Source organism: Halichoeres trimaculatus, unplaced genomic scaffold (assembly GCF_033239565.1).
Source record: "Halichoeres trimaculatus isolate MK-OKI-2021-1 unplaced genomic scaffold, fHalTri1.1 fHalTri1_scaffold_1, whole genome shotgun sequence".
In the NCBI taxonomy this organism is placed as follows: Eukaryota; Metazoa; Chordata; class Actinopteri; order Labriformes; family Labridae; genus Halichoeres; species Halichoeres trimaculatus.
This window is the reverse complement of record NW_027437179.1, coordinates 6524298-6533608: the sequence shown is the minus strand read 5'-3', so window position 1 is coordinate 6533608 and position 9311 is coordinate 6524298.

The following is a 9311-nucleotide window of genomic DNA, read 5'->3' as shown; positions in this document are numbered from 1 at the left end:
CACACTTAAATAAACCTGCAAGGACCAAGGCATATGTCCCCCTCAATCTAGCGGGACCGGAAGCCATAGAGCGGGAACGTTCGTCCGTTTATGCAGCCTAAGTGCGCGAACCGGGTGAAAATGGAGCAGTTATCAGCCCTGCGGAGTCCAGAGAGGACCCAGAGTGTTTGAAAAGGAAATTTCGGGAAATCTGCAACCCCCAAAACAACAGAACCATGGAGAGGCACAGGTTTCATTCAAGAAATCAGAGACAAGGTGAGAGTCATTCATCAGTGATTTAAGGATTAAACGTAAGAGCTGCTATTTTGGAGATTTGACTGATGAGCTGATCTGTGACCGATTCGTGTGTGGCATTACCAGTTATGTTTTGAGAAAGACGCTCTTGAGAGACAGTGACCTGATTCTAAATAAAGCGATAACCGTCTGCCGCATTCATGAAATGACAGAGGAAAGCAATAAGACGTTAGCCACACAAGCAATCAGTGTTGACGGCATAAAGTCAGTTTCGCACAGAAAGCATCAGCCCAAATCACAAACACTCTCCCCGCCCAGAACGGTCTCTAACTGCAATAACTATGGGGGTAGCCATGCAGCTAAGCGGGAAAAGTGTCCAGCGATAGGACAGCAGTGTAACAACTGCAAGAAACTGAACCATTTCAAGAAATGCTGCAAGTCTAAACCACGCAACTAGTCCACCTTAAATAAAAGAACTACATGACACTCAGTGCATGAAGTGGCGGTAGAAGAGCCTGTCACATGCAGCGAAGAGACATTTTATGTGGACGGTGTTGACACTAGGCTTGTCACGATACTGGATTTCTAACTTCGATACGATATTTTGAAAAATATTGATTTTCTATACAATTTTCGATACCACCCAGCAAGGGCTTGACGTTAACATTTTTGCTCACCAGCCACTGTGGCTAGTTGTTAGCCAAATTTATTAGCCACTCAGCATTTTCACTAGCCACAATTTTGTTGTTGGATAATTTTGTTTAACATGATGAAAGCAGACAAAAACATGCTAAAGTTTACTTGAACTAGATTTACAATTTTTTTAAATGTGAATGACCTCTGTTTACACTTAAATCAAGACTACAAAAATGTTTAACCCCATTATCAGCTATTAAGTTCCAAAACGGTTGTGCTCCTTTAATATGGAAATATGCAGACAATTAAGACAAAGTAATTAAAGGAGGAGTTTAATATTGCATTGAATGAAATTTGTTATGCTTGAAGGTTAGTTGAAAAGATAAAAACTAAACTGAAAAACTAGCAAGAAAAAATGTCTGCTTAGATATTTATTCACAACAGTAATTTATCAGTAATAAACTAAGTACCATACTTTCTGGACTATGTCACTTCGTAGTATTATTTTACATTTTTTAAAGTCGTATCAATCTCAACGGTACCAATTTTGATACTTTTTTGTGCTCATTTGGTAAAAAAAATATGAATTTGTTTAACAGTATTTTTTGTGTTTTTCAATTTGACATATATATTCTTTAATATATAACCTTGTAATGCTGTGTTCATGTCCAGCATGGTCAATCTCCTACTCTTCCACGTCCTCACAGTCACAAAGATGCATTTAGGTACCTAAACATGGTACCTTTTGATTTTTCATGAATCGGTACCCGGTACTTTTGACAGATTTCGGTCGGTACCTATAAAAGTACCTAATTCGGTACCCATCCCTACATATAACTGTTATAAATGTTTATTAGGAGGTTTAAATATTGTTCCTTCAGCTCCTCGTATCTGCGACCAGTTTCTCTTCTCTACGTGCACTCCTCTCCTCTCCCCCTCCCCTCCCCTGCTCTAGGTGAGTGTTGCTGGTGAGATCGGTGCAGTGTGAGTTTAAATGAGCTCCGTCCTCACTTTTAAAAAGTCAGAGTAGTTTTGGCGCTAGTTTGTGACTTAAACCCCGGAATCTTTTTACAATAGAGACAGTGTGCAGACAGTGCTCATGGGAGTTGTAGTTTCGTCGTCTCATAGTGCAATGGGTTTAGTATTTCAGATGCCGTTTCATTAAACCACAATGAAATAATTCAACCCGCCAAAGTGGCTTGTAGGTGTTACCCGCTACAGCTGGAATTCAGTGTATGCCAGCGTCTTTCTCTCTCACTCTTAACTACGAGGCAGGACTCAGGAAGGGAGGGGGTGCATGCACTCAGTGTGCCCTCTGTGTGTATGATTTGACGCCGGCACAAGTCTAACCTGGGAAAGATGTTGAGTAACAATCAAACAATACTAGGAGAACTTTATATGGAATAATTTGCTAAATTTCAGGATCGATATTTACCAATGAAATGATATTTTTGACAACATTACTTGATTCAGGATGCATTTTTCTCACCTGGGATGGCATGGGCTTCTTCGGGGGACACACATTTCATGTAATTTCAGCCAAACTGAAAATTTGATTTTTGGCTCCAAATTTCAGGTCCCGACCTTACGTTCTGAGCTCAATGTGATAAAACCCGAAAACAGAGGTTTTAGCCCTCAGACTTGATTCAGGATGCATTTTTCTCACCTGGGATGGCATGGGCTTCTTCGGGGGACACATATTTCATGTAATTTCAGCCAAACTGAAAATTTGATTTTTTGCTCCAAATTTCAGGTCCGGACCTTACGTTCTGAGCTCAATGTGGTAAAACCCGTTACAGAGGTTTTAGCCCTCAGACTTGATTCAGGATGCATTTTTCTCACCTGGGATGGCATGGGCATCTTCGGGGGACACACATTTCATGTAATTTCAGCCAAACTGAAAATTTGATTTTTGGCTCCAAATTTCAGGTCCCGACCTTACGTTCTGAGCTGAATGTGATGAAACCCGAAAACAGAGGTTTTAGCCCTCAGACTTGATTCAGGATGCATTTTTCTCACCTGGGATGGCATGGGCTTCTTCGGGGGACACATTTTTCATGTAATTTCAGCCAAACTGAAAATTTGATTTTTGGCTCCAAATTTCAGGTCCCGACCTTACGTTCTGAGCTCAATGTGGTAAAACCCGTTATAGAGGTTTTAGCCCTCAGACTTGATTCAGGATGCATTTTTCTCACCTGGGATGGCATGGGCTTCTTCGGGGGACACACATTTTTCATGTAATTTCAGCCAAACTGAAAATTTGATTTTTGGCTCCAAATTTCAGGTCCCGACCTTAAAATCTGAGCTGAATGTGATAAAAACCCAAAAACAGAGGTTTTAGCCCTCAGACTTGATTCAGGATGCATTTTTCTCACCTGGGATGGCATGGGCTTCTTCGGGGGACACACATTTCATGTAATTTCAGCCAAACTGAAAATTTGATTTTTGGCTCCAAATTTCAGGTCCCACCCTTACATTCTGAGCTCAATGTGATAAAACCCGAAAACAGAGGTTTTAGCCCTCAGACTTGATTCAGGATGCATTTTCTCACCTGGGATGGCATGGGCTTCTTCGGGGGACACATATTTCATGTAATTTCAGCCAAACTGAAAATTTGATTTTTGGCTCCAAATTTCAGGTCCCGACCTTACGTTCTGAGCTCAATGTGGTAAAACCCGTTACAGAGGTTTTAGCCCTCAGACTTGATTCAGGATGCATTTTTCTCACCTGGGATGGCATGGGCTTCTTCGGGGGACACATATTTCATGTAATTTCAGCCAAACTGAAAATTTGATTTTTTGCTCCAAATTTCAGGTCCGGACCTTACGTTCTGAGCTGAATGTTTTAAAACCTGTTATAGTGGTTTTATCCCCCTCAGACTTGATTCAGGATGCATTTTTCTCACCTGGGATGGCATGGGCTTCTTCGGGGGACACATATTTCATGTAATTTCAGCCAAACTGAAAATTTGATTTTTGGCTCCAAATTTCAGGTCCCGACCTTACGTTCTGAGCTCAATGTGGTAAAACCCGTTACAGAGGTTTTAGCCCTCAGACTTGATTCAGGATGCATTTTTCTCACCTGGGATGGCATGGGCTTCTTCGGGGGACACACATTTCATGTAATTTCAGCCAAACTGAAAATTTGATTTTTGGCTCCAAATTTCAGGTCCCGACCTTACGTTCTGAGCTCAATGTGGTAAAACCCGTTACAGAGGTTTTAGCCCTCAGACTTGATTCAGGATGCATTTTTCTCACCTGGGATGGCATGGGCTTCTTCGGGGGACACATTTTTCATGTAATTTCAGCCAAACTGAAAATTTGATTTTTGGCTCCAAATTTCAGGTCCCGACCTTACGTTCTGAGCTCAATGTGGTAAAACCCGTGACAGAGGTTTTAGCCCTCAGACTTGATTCAGGATGCATTTTTCTCACTTGGGATGGCATGGGCATCTTCGGGGGACACACATTTCATGTAATTTCAGCCAAACTGAAAATTTGATTTTTGGCTCCAAATTTCAGGTCCCGACCTTACGTTCTGAGCTCAATGTGGTAAAACCCAAAAACAGAGGTTTTAGCCCTCAGACTTGATTCAGGATGCATTTTTCTCACCTGGGATGGCATGGGCTTCTTCGGGGGACACATTTTTCATGTAGTTTCAGCCAAACTGAAAATTTGAGTTTTGGCTCCAAATTTCAGGTCCGGACCTTATGTTCTGAGCTCAATGTGGTAAAACCTGTTATAGAGGTTTTATCCCCCTCAGACTTGATTCAGGATGCATTTTTCTCACCTGGGATGGCATGGGCTTCTTCGGGGGACACATATTTCATGTAATTTCAGCCAAACTGAAAATTTGATTTTTGGCTCCAAATTTCAGGTCCCGACCTTACGTTCTGAGCTGAATGTGATAAAACCTGAAAACAGAGGTTTTAGCCCTCAGACTTGATTCAGGATGCATTTTTCTCACCTGGGATGGCATGGGCTTCTTCGGGGGACACATATTTCATGTAATTTCAGCCAAACTGAAAATTTGATTTTTGGCTCCAAATTTCAGGTCCCGACCTTACGTTCTGAGCTGAATGTGATAAAACCCGAAAACAGAGGTTTTAGCCCTCAGACTTGATTCAGGATGCATTTTTCTCACCTGGGATGGCATGGGCTTCCACAGGGGACACATATTTCATGTAATTTCAGCCAAACTGAAAATTTGATTTTTTGCTCCAAATTTCAGGTCCCGACCTTACGTTCTGAGCTCAATGTGGTAAAACCAGAAAACAGAGGTTTTAGCCCTCAGACTTGATTCAGGATGCATTTTTCTCACCTGGGATGGCATGGGCTTCTTTGGGGGACACACATTTCATGTAATTTCAGCCAAACTGAAAATTTGATTTTTGGCTCTAAATTTCAGGTCCCGACCTTACGTTCTGAGATCAATGTGATAAAACCCGAAAACAGAGGTTTTAGCCCTCAGACTTGATTCAGGATGCATTTTCTCACCTGGGATGGCATGGGCTTCTTCGGGGATCACATATTTCATGTAATTTCAGCCAAACTGAAAATTTGATTTTTGGCTCCAAATTTCAGGTCCCGACCTTACGTTCTGAGCTGAATGTTTTAAGACCTGTTATAGAGGTTTTAGCCCTCAGACTTGATTCAGGATGCATTTTTCTCACCTGGGATGGAATGGGCTTCTTTAGGGGACTCATATTTCATGTAATTTCAGCCAAACTGAAAATTTGATTTTTGGCTCCAAATTTCAGGTCCCGACCTTAAATTCTGAGCTCAATGTGATAAAACCCGTTACAGAGGTTTTAGCCCTCAGACTTGATTCAGGATGCATTTTTCTCACCTGGGATGGCATGGGCTTCCACAGGGGACACATATTTCATGTAATTTCAGCCAAACTGAAAATTTGATTTTTGGCTCCAAATTTCAGGTCCCGACCTTACGTTCTGAGCTGAATGTGATAAAACCCGAAAACAGAGGTTTTAGCCCTCAGACTTGATTCAGGATGCATTTTCTCACCTGGGATGGCATGGGCTTCTTCAGGGGACACATATTTCATGTAATTTCAGCCAAACTGAAAATTTGATTTTTGGCTCAAAATTTCAGGTCCCGACCTTACGTTCTGAGCTCAATGTGATAAAACCCGAAAACAGAGGTTTTAGCCCTCAGACTTGATTCAGGATGCATTTTTCTCACCTGGGATGGCATGGGCTTCTTCGGGGAACACACATTTCGTGTAATATCAGCCAAACTGAAAATTTGATTTTTGGCTCCAAATTTCAGGTCCCGACCTTACGTTCTGAGCTCAATGTGGTAAAACCCGTTACAGAGGTTTTAGCCCTCAGACTTGATTCAGGATGCATTTTTCTCACCTGGGATGGCATGGGCTTCCACAGGGGACACACATTTCATGTAATTTCAGCCAGACTGAAAATTTGATTTTTTTGCTCCAAATTTCAGGTCCCGACCTTAAATTCTGAGCTCAATGTGGTAAAACCCAAAAACAGAGGTTTTAGCCCTCAGACTTGATTCAGGATGCATTTTCTCACCTGGGATGGCATGGGCTTCTTCGGAGGACACATATTTCATGTAATTTCAGCCAAACTGAAAATTTGATTTTTGGCTCCAAATTTCAGGTCCCGACCTTACGTTCTGAGCTCAATGTGGTAAAACCCGAAAACAGAGGTTTTAGCCCTCAGACTTGATTCAGGATGCATTTTTCTCACCTGGGATGGCATGGGCATCTTCGGGGGACACACATTTCATGTAATTTCAGCCAAACTGAAAATTTGATTTTTGGCTCCAAATTTCAGGTCCCGACCTTACGTTCTGAGCTGAATGTGATAAAACCCGAAAACAGAGGTTTTAGCCCTCAGACTTGATTCAGGATGCATTTTTCTCACCTGGGATGGCATGGGCTTCTTCGGGGGACACATTTTTCATGTAATTTCAGCCAAACTGAAAATTTGATTTTTGGCTCCAAATTTCAGGTCCCGACCTTACGTTCTGAGCTGAATGTGATGAAACCCGAAAACAGAGGTTTTAGCCCTCAGACTTGATTCAGGATGCATTTTTCTCACCTGGGATGGCATGGGCTTCTTCGGGGGACACATTTTTCATGTAATTTCAGCCAAACTGAAAATTTGATTTTTGGCTCCAAATTTCAGGTCCCGACCTTACGTTCTGAGCTCAATGTGGTAAAACCCGTTATAGAGGTTTTAGCCCTCAGACTTGATTCAGGATGCATTTTTCTCACCTGGGATGGCATGGGCTTCTTCGGGGGACACACATTTTTCATGTAATTTCAGCCAAACTGAAAATTTGATTTTTGGCTCCAAATTTCAGGTCCCGACCTTAAAATCTGAGCTGAATGTGATAAAAACCCAAAAACAGAGGTTTTAGCCCTCAGACTTGATTCAGGATGCATTTTTCTCACCTGGGATGGCATGGGCTTCTTCGGGGGACACACATTTCATGTAATTTCAGCCAAACTGAAAATTTGATTTTTGGCTCCAAATTTCAGGTCCCACCCTTACATTCTGAGCTCAATGTGATAAAACCCGAAAACAGAGGTTTTAGCCCTCAGACTTGATTCAGGATGCATTTTCTCACCTGGGATGGCATGGGCTTCTTCGGGGGACACATATTTCATGTAATTTCAGCCAAACTGAAAATTTGATTTTTGGCTCCAAATTTCAGGTCCCGACCTTACGTTCTGAGCTCAATGTGGTAAAACCCGTTACAGAGGTTTTAGCCCTCAGACTTGATTCAGGATGCATTTTTCTCACCTGGGATGGCATGGGCTTCTTCGGGGGACACATATTTCATGTAATTTCAGCCAAACTGAAAATTTGATTTTTTGCTCCAAATTTCAGGTCCGGACCTTACGTTCTGAGCTGAATGTTTTAAAACCTGTTATAGTGGTTTTATCCCCCTCAGACTTGATTCAGGATGCATTTTTCTCACCTGGGATGGCATGGGCTTCTTCGGGGGACACATATTTCATGTAATTTCAGCCAAACTGAAAATTTGATTTTTGGCTCCAAATTTCAGGTCCCGACCTTACGTTCTGAGCTCAATGTGGTAAAACCCGTTACAGAGGTTTTAGCCCTCAGACTTGATTCAGGATGCATTTTTCTCACCTGGGATGGCATGGGCTTCTTCGGGGGACACACATTTCATGTAATTTCAGCCAAACTGAAAATTTGATTTTTGGCTCCAAATTTCAGGTCCCGACCTTACGTTCTGAGCTCAATGTGGTAAAACCCGTTACAGAGGTTTTAGCCCTCAGACTTGATTCAGGATGCATTTTTCTCACCTGGGATGGCATGGGCTTCTTCGGGGGACACATTTTTCATGTAATTTCAGCCAAACTGAAAATTTGATTTTTGGCTCCAAATTTCAGGTCCCGACCTTACGTTCTGAGCTCAATGTGGTAAAACCCGTGACAGAGGTTTTAGCCCTCAGACTTGATTCAGGATGCATTTTTCTCACTTGGGATGGCATGGGCATCTTCGGGGGACACACATTTCATGTAATTTCAGCCAAACTGAAAATTTGATTTTTGGCTCCAAATTTCAGGTCCCGACCTTACGTTCTGAGCTCAATGTGGTAAAACCCAAAAACAGAGGTTTTAGCCCTCAGACTTGATTCAGGATGCATTTTTCTCACCTGGGATGGCATGGGCTTCTTCGGGGGACACATTTTTCATGTAGTTTCAGCCAAACTGAAAATTTGAGTTTTGGCTCCAAATTTCAGGTCCGGACCTTATGTTCTGAGCTCAATGTGGTAAAACCTGTTATAGAGGTTTTATCCCCCTCAGACTTGATTCAGGATGCATTTTTCTCACCTGGGATGGCATGGGCTTCTTCGGGGGACACATATTTCATGTAATTTCAGCCAAACTGAAAATTTGATTTTTGGCTCCAAATTTCAGGTCCCGACCTTACGTTCTGAGCTGAATGTGATAAAACCTGAAAACAGAGGTTTTAGCCCTCAGACTTGATTCAGGATGCATTTTTCTCACCTGGGATGGCATGGGCTTCTTCGGGGGACACATATTTCATGTAATTTCAGCCAAACTGAAAATTTGATTTTTGGCTCCAAATTTCAGGTCCCGACCTTACGTTCTGAGCTGAATGTGATAAAACCCGAAAACAGAGGTTTTAGCCCTCAGACTTGATTCAGGATGCATTTTTCTCACCTGGGATGGCATGGGCTTCCACAGGGGACACATATTTCATGTAATTTCAGCCAAACTGAAAATTTGATTTTTTGCTCCAAATTTCAGGTCCCGACCTTACGTTCTGAGCTCAATGTGGTAAAACCAGAAAACAGAGGTTTTAGCCCTCAGACTTGATTCAGGATGCATTTTTCTCACCTGGGATGGCATGGGCTTCTTTGGGGGACACACATTTCATGTAATTTCAGCCAAACT